This window comes from Xenopus laevis, chromosome 9_10S, assembly GCF_017654675.1.
Source record: "Xenopus laevis strain J_2021 chromosome 9_10S, Xenopus_laevis_v10.1, whole genome shotgun sequence".
NCBI lineage: Eukaryota > Metazoa > Chordata > Amphibia > Anura > Pipidae > Xenopus > Xenopus laevis.
In genome coordinates, this window is record NC_054388.1 from 67,760,374 (window position 1) to 67,766,568 (window position 6,195).

General features: G+C 41.7%; 1 protein-coding gene across 3 annotated transcripts in view; it reads right to left on the reverse strand.

Annotated features, from left to right (window-relative positions):
- The window catches only part of wipf1.S (WAS/WASL interacting protein family member 1 S homeolog), a 37,630-nt gene extending 31,769 nt beyond the window's left edge, over positions 1-5,861 (reverse strand). The window contains exon 1 of one of the 3 annotated variants that reach the window (XM_041578418.1): positions 5,732-5,861. The gene's annotated coding sequence lies outside the window, so the exon portion shown is untranslated. Of the gene's footprint in view, positions 1-5,534; positions 5,696-5,727 lie in introns of those variants that run through there. The other 2 variants (XM_018238875.2, XM_018238874.2) reach the window with 2 other exon arrangements.
- Positions 5,862-6,195: the final 334 nt, after the last annotated feature.

Genomic DNA, 6,195 nt, shown 5'->3' on the forward strand with positions numbered 1-6,195 from the left:
TGTTTTTTTTACCACAATGGAGCACATGAACCCAAAAAGTCCCAAGACCTCTCTTTCAAAACAATGATTGTAAATGTAATATCTGTTGTGTTATTCCTATAACTCAGTACACCACCTTGGACATCACAAGGCTCTCACAGTGGATAGAAAGATGGAGATATGAACAGATGAGCACAGATTAGATAAAGAGACAAGTGGAAGCAGATTTGATTATACCAGGTAATGATTTATAGAGAAGAAAGATTAAAAATGCGTGCTCATTTTTTGCTAATGACTTAGAGGCCTACTTATCAAATTTTTTTTTCAACCACGACGAAAGTCACATTTTAAAAAAGCATGAATGTCTAAATATACATTAAAAATGGTCAACAAATCTGAATCAGTATATAAAAAATCCTTGTTTACTCTGAAGTTTTTGTGGGCTTACAAGTGAAACAAAAAATACTAAAACTCTGAAGTAGCAATATATTTGACAATATGCTAAGGACAGCTCCCATTGACTTCTACATAACCTTGGCAGCTTTTAGATGGTGTAGTTTTACATTAGACTTATCCATTGTATTAGTGATTGACAAATAAAAAATTTTTTAAAAGCATTCAAGATTTTTACACTTGCCAGTTACATAGATACAGACAGAGTGACAGATACACAGATAGCTGGATCATCTAGGGTACCACCAGCTTTACTTTTTGTCCAACATTTGGTCAGCACATTTTTGTTTACTTTGTCACAAGTTTGAAAATATAAATGTATAAAAAAAGCCAGTCGGTCATGGGAAATATCATGGAAGTCCTTCTATATACAGGTAAAGGAACAGTTATCTGGAAACCCCTTATCCAGAAAGCTCTGAATTATGGGATTAAAATCTCCCATAGAGTCAATTATAAGCAAATACTGATATTTTTCTCTGTAATAATAAAACAGTGCCTTCTACTTGATTCATACTAAGATGTAATTCATTCTTATCCAAACCTATTGTTTAACATTATTTTATGTTTAAATTAATTTTAGTAGATATAAGGTATGGCGATCCAAAAAAGACCCCTTATCCAGAAGAACCCAGGTCCTAAACATTCTGGATAACAGGTCCCATGTCTGTATAGGTTTATACTTGTCCGTGACCAATCCTCAAACTCAGGCTGACACATTATTTCAAAAAAATGTAAAGTTTGGTGATACCTTTTATTGGCTAACTGAATAAGTAACAATTGCAAGCTTTCAGAGCACACAAGCCCCTTCTTCAGGCAAAATACATCATATATACTGTTAGATCATTGAAAAAGGGTTTATGGGCAATAAGTTAGAAAGTTACAGATAGACAGAGATAACTTGTAGAGATAATAAAAGTAATTAGGGTGGATTGTAAATAGCCCAGGGGTCTGGATTCAGTCAGGTCACATAGCTTGAATTAGACCAAAACAGAATAGGGTAAGGTTTTACATTTTCTGCATTTTTTCAATGCCTAACATAGTACAACATTTCAAAACATTATTTCAATAAATTCCACAACTTCTAGTTGTGTCATCGTATAAGAGGTCCTGGCTGTTAATGTGGTTCCCTGTCATGCGATGTGTCAGTTCTCTGCACTCACTCACTTAGTTCTGACCCTTGAAACAATGTAGCAGTCAGTTGTGGTCCAGTTCCTCTGTTACACTGTTTCAGTTGTAAAAATCAGTTGTGTAGAGCAGTCCAGTCCAACTGTTGGCTAGTCTCCCTCCCCCATATGTGCCCCCCACATGAATGTCAGCCTGCTGTGACTGCTTACCTGTAAGCTTTAGGTATCAGTACTGAGATTAGATTGCCCCTGCATTATTCACAGCCCAGACTGTAATACCCTGCAATATTTACACCTGTAAGCCCTGTGTTCTTCAAACCTGTAAACAGATTGCATTGTATACACCTTAGACATACTCTCTACTCTGTATGCTTTATGCTACCTGTGTGTGTACCATACTCTGCCTGTGTGTGCCGTACTCTGCCTGTGTGTGCCGTTCTCTGTCTGTGTGTGCCGTGCTCTGTCTGTGTGTGCCGTGCTCTGCCTGTGTGTGCCATGCTCTGCCTGTGTGTGCCATACTCTGCCTGTGTGTGCCATACTCTGCCTGTGTGTGCCATACTCTGTCCGTGTGTGCCATACGCTGCCTGTGCAGGGCACACGCTGTGTGCCGTTCTCTGCCTGTGTGTGCCGTGCTCTGTCTGTGTGTGCCGTGCTCTGTCTGTTTGTGCCGTGCTCTGTCTGTTTGTGCCGTGCTCTGTCTGTGTGTGCCGTGCTCTGTCTGTGTGTGCCGTGCTCTGTCTGTGTGTGCCGTGCTCTGTCTGTGTGTGCCGTGCTCTGTCTGTGTGTGCCGTGCTCTGTCTGTGTGTGCCGTGCTCTGCCTGTGTGTGCCGTGCTCTGCCTGTGTGTGCCGTGCTCTGCCTGTGTGTGCCGTGCTCTGCCTGTGTGTGCCGTGCTCTGCCTGTGTGTGCCGTGCTCTGCCTGTGTGTGCCGTGCTCTGCCTGTGTGTGCCGTGCTCTGCCTGTGTGTGCCGTGCTCTGCCTGTGTGTGCCGTGCTCTGCCTGTGTGTGCCATGCTCTGCCTGTGTGTGCCATACTCTGCCTGTGTGTGCCATACTCTGCCTGTGTGTGCCATACTCTGCCTGTGTGTGCCATACTCTGTCCGTGTGTGCCATACGCTGCCTGTGTGTGTACCATTTTCTGCCTGTGTGTGCCATACCATAATGTTCACAATTTTCCTTTTGTGACAGTCATGAAAGGTACTTATTTCCAAACACACTACTTGCACTTCCTTAAAGTTCCACGATTCCACCTAAAGAATCATGTTCTAAAGAATCACGTGCAGTCATTCTGATACTAAGTGCTGGAAATGTCACCATCCAGAAACAATTTTAAACACCACTGCAACCCCTGCTTGCAGCCACAATGATGTTGGAATTTGGGGGGGGGGAAAGCTGTATCCTGGGTAAAATAAAACTCAGAATGCAGCAGCACCGTTCCACATGCAGTTCATGGGACCTGTGTGCGGGGATGGTTTATGGCACAGATGTTATTCCTGCTCCATATGCATTTCCACTCTCTGCCAAGGTCAACATTCCTCTATAAAGGGGAAGTTGTTAATCTAATTGCAAGTACTGTTTGTGTTCTATACAGCTCAGCAGTCAGATAACATTTTTATAGGTTTTCATAGCACAATTGGATTGATAATGATAATTGGGAGTATAAAAAGGTAATGCAAAAGCACATTCTTGCATAAAAAACTGGAGAATAAAAAGCTAAATAAAAAAAAATTAAAATCAATTGGAAAGTGCCTCAGCATATCAGTCTCTACATCACACATACAGGCACAATTATATAGGGTCGGATTTTGAATTACAAAAAAGGAGGGTTGTGGGTGCACGCCTAAGGCCATATAAAAACATATTTAAGTACAATAATCCCCTGTCTAAATAATTCAATGAATATGCAAGTGCATGTATTTAAAAAGGAAAAACAGGGTTTTTTGTTACAAAGTTATGATCATAAAGTTGATAAGCCACCATACCATACCACGTCAAGGTTAACCCCATATGGTGGTCCCTAACTCGTTTACCTATGATCAAAATATAAAATGTCATATACCTCTCTGCTTAACAGCATTACTTGGAGTAAAAATCTCCTGAAGTTTGGTTTCAATCTGTGGACTAGATCCTCCCCCGCCACCTGTGTATGAGGCTTTTAAAAGAGAGACTTCCCAAAGCAACGCCCATTTTTTAATTCCTTTAAATTTAAATGAATTCAAAATTCGACCTGCCGAAATGTATTACTTAAATCTAATTATTAAAATCCGGACGAATTTAAACAAACTGAAAACTTGAATCAAATTCAATTTGAACTTGATATGAGTTTTTTCTCAGAAAAAATCTCAAATGTCAGGAGAGCTGCAAACATCTCCAAATTGATCCCTGGACCTCTCCCATTGACTTAAACAGTAATTCGGCAGGTTTTAGGTGGCGAATAGTGGAATTTGAATTTTTAAAGGGCCAGAGTATGATAAATCTTTAAAATCGAATTAGAATTTTTGTAAAAACTTGAACCGAGTTTGAATCATTTCCCAATCGAATTTGACAGTTTTGATCATAAATAAATTCTAAATTTGAGTTCCTTTGTGGTTTTTGAACCTAACTCCCAATTTTGAATAATAATAATAATGGTGTATATTAGTTTTCTGCTCCCCTTGCTGAGAGTCTGGGCTTAGTGCACCTGGGCCTCATTCTATATGTGGTGAGTTATTAGTAAATCTGTGTTTTCAAAACGGCTGTTTTTAGGAATAAATACATAATGATAGTGCCCTTTTACCAAGTGCCTGCTCATTCTTTAACATTCCATAACCCAATCCAAATCAAATGCTCCATCATATTGTTTTAAGGGCATATTTCCAAAAGTTTCTCTGTTTACTGTTACAACTTCCACGCACGGTCATTTTCTGGAAAAAGCTTGATTGCTTACAATCATGTGACTTGATTGCTTACCATAACGTGACTTGTATCTATATGCAAATATCAGCAAGAAAGCTATAACATACAGAGGCTCTGATAGGACCAGGCAGTGGAAGTTTCTAGGGAAGACTGATATTACACTGTATTAATTGTGACGCAAGTAGGTCAGTTCAGAAGAAGAGAAATTGCAAAATGGAAAGGAGCAATTCAATAAGAATTGTAAATGTAACATGTTACAGAAAATGACTCAGAATAAAGGGAAAGCTGCACTATATTACACATTGATAGACCATAGAGGAAATCCAGCTATAAGTACAAAAACTGGAGCTTGCTAAGTGGCATAATTAGATTTTACTGAGACCCACAGCAAATTATGTTTAGGGCTCCCCAACATACAAGAGGTTTTTCTGGTTGAAATGGCTCATGAATTAGGGCCTCAAAGGACCCCCTATACCTCCTGGCCCCCCTATACCTCCTGGGGCCAGGTCCGGACTGAGAATTAAAACAGGCCCTGGCATTTCAGGTACACAGAGGCCCAATCAGCCAACACAGAGGCCCAAACAGTCCCCACCAGCCCACTAAATACTGATTTTCTATGGCACCTTATAGCAGCCCCTCTGGCATTTGCTAGAACCCACAGATTGCCAGTCCGGGCCTGCCTGGGGCCCACTGCAGCTGCTTCAGCTTGGTGGTGGTGGTGGTGTAATAGATTTTAGAACATTGTTAGTGTGCCTTAACAGTGCCAACAGGGTCGGCGGTTTCCGTCAGCTGCTGCAGCTCCTCTACCCTAGACAAAATACCTCCTCCCCTCCTTAGATTTCCAGCAAGCAAAATCATCAGGGTCCTGACCTAATTCTTTCCAATCTACACATTCCCAACATTCCCCAAACAAAGATGCTGAGTGAAGTTTCAACTCAGTAAATGGATTAGCCACAGAGTGATAAAGAAGCGTGGGCATAAGAGGATTAGTAAGTGACCAGACACAGGCAGCAGTGGGAGTAGTTAGACATGAGCCCAAGCAGAAGCAAAACTGGCAGTCTACAAGGGAGTAAAGTAGCAAATACCTGCAGCAGCGGCACAGTAAGGATCTCCCAGGCTGGCAGCGCAGCACTAGATGACATGGCAGTTGGGATGGAGTAGCATGGCAGATGTATAAAACAGCAGCAGCAGCAGCAGGATAATAATAGCAAAGATCTGTCCAGCTGTTCCCATCCCAAGCCACACCCAGAAGTTTTTCAGTGCCTCGGTGTCACTTACTCACTGCTGCTGCTGTACAGAGAGGCGCCTCCCAAAGCGTCCGGCCGCTGCGCTTCTCTTCTCCCCCAGATGTTGCGCTGCGATTATCCCGGACACTGTCCGCTCTGCCTTCTTCTCCAGACTCTCCCCGAGTTGTGCTAAGAAAAAAAATCCAGACTTCCCCTCTGTCCGGAAACATTGATGTGATGCAACAGTTCCCACTTGTGCCCTGGGCTAGCTCCTTCAGCTACTCTGCGATTATTGTAGCTGCTGCTACTACTGCTACACTCTTGAGCAGAATCATAGCTGCCTTTATTTATACTCATTCCATATGATATTTATAAGCAGTAACTAGACCCACTGCATTATATCAGAGGGCAAAAGCAATTTCTATCATCAGAAATACATTTCATTCTGTTTCTGTCTGAATGGTTACATTAGCCACATGCCTACATACAAACAAACATAACAACTGATTATGCACTTTGC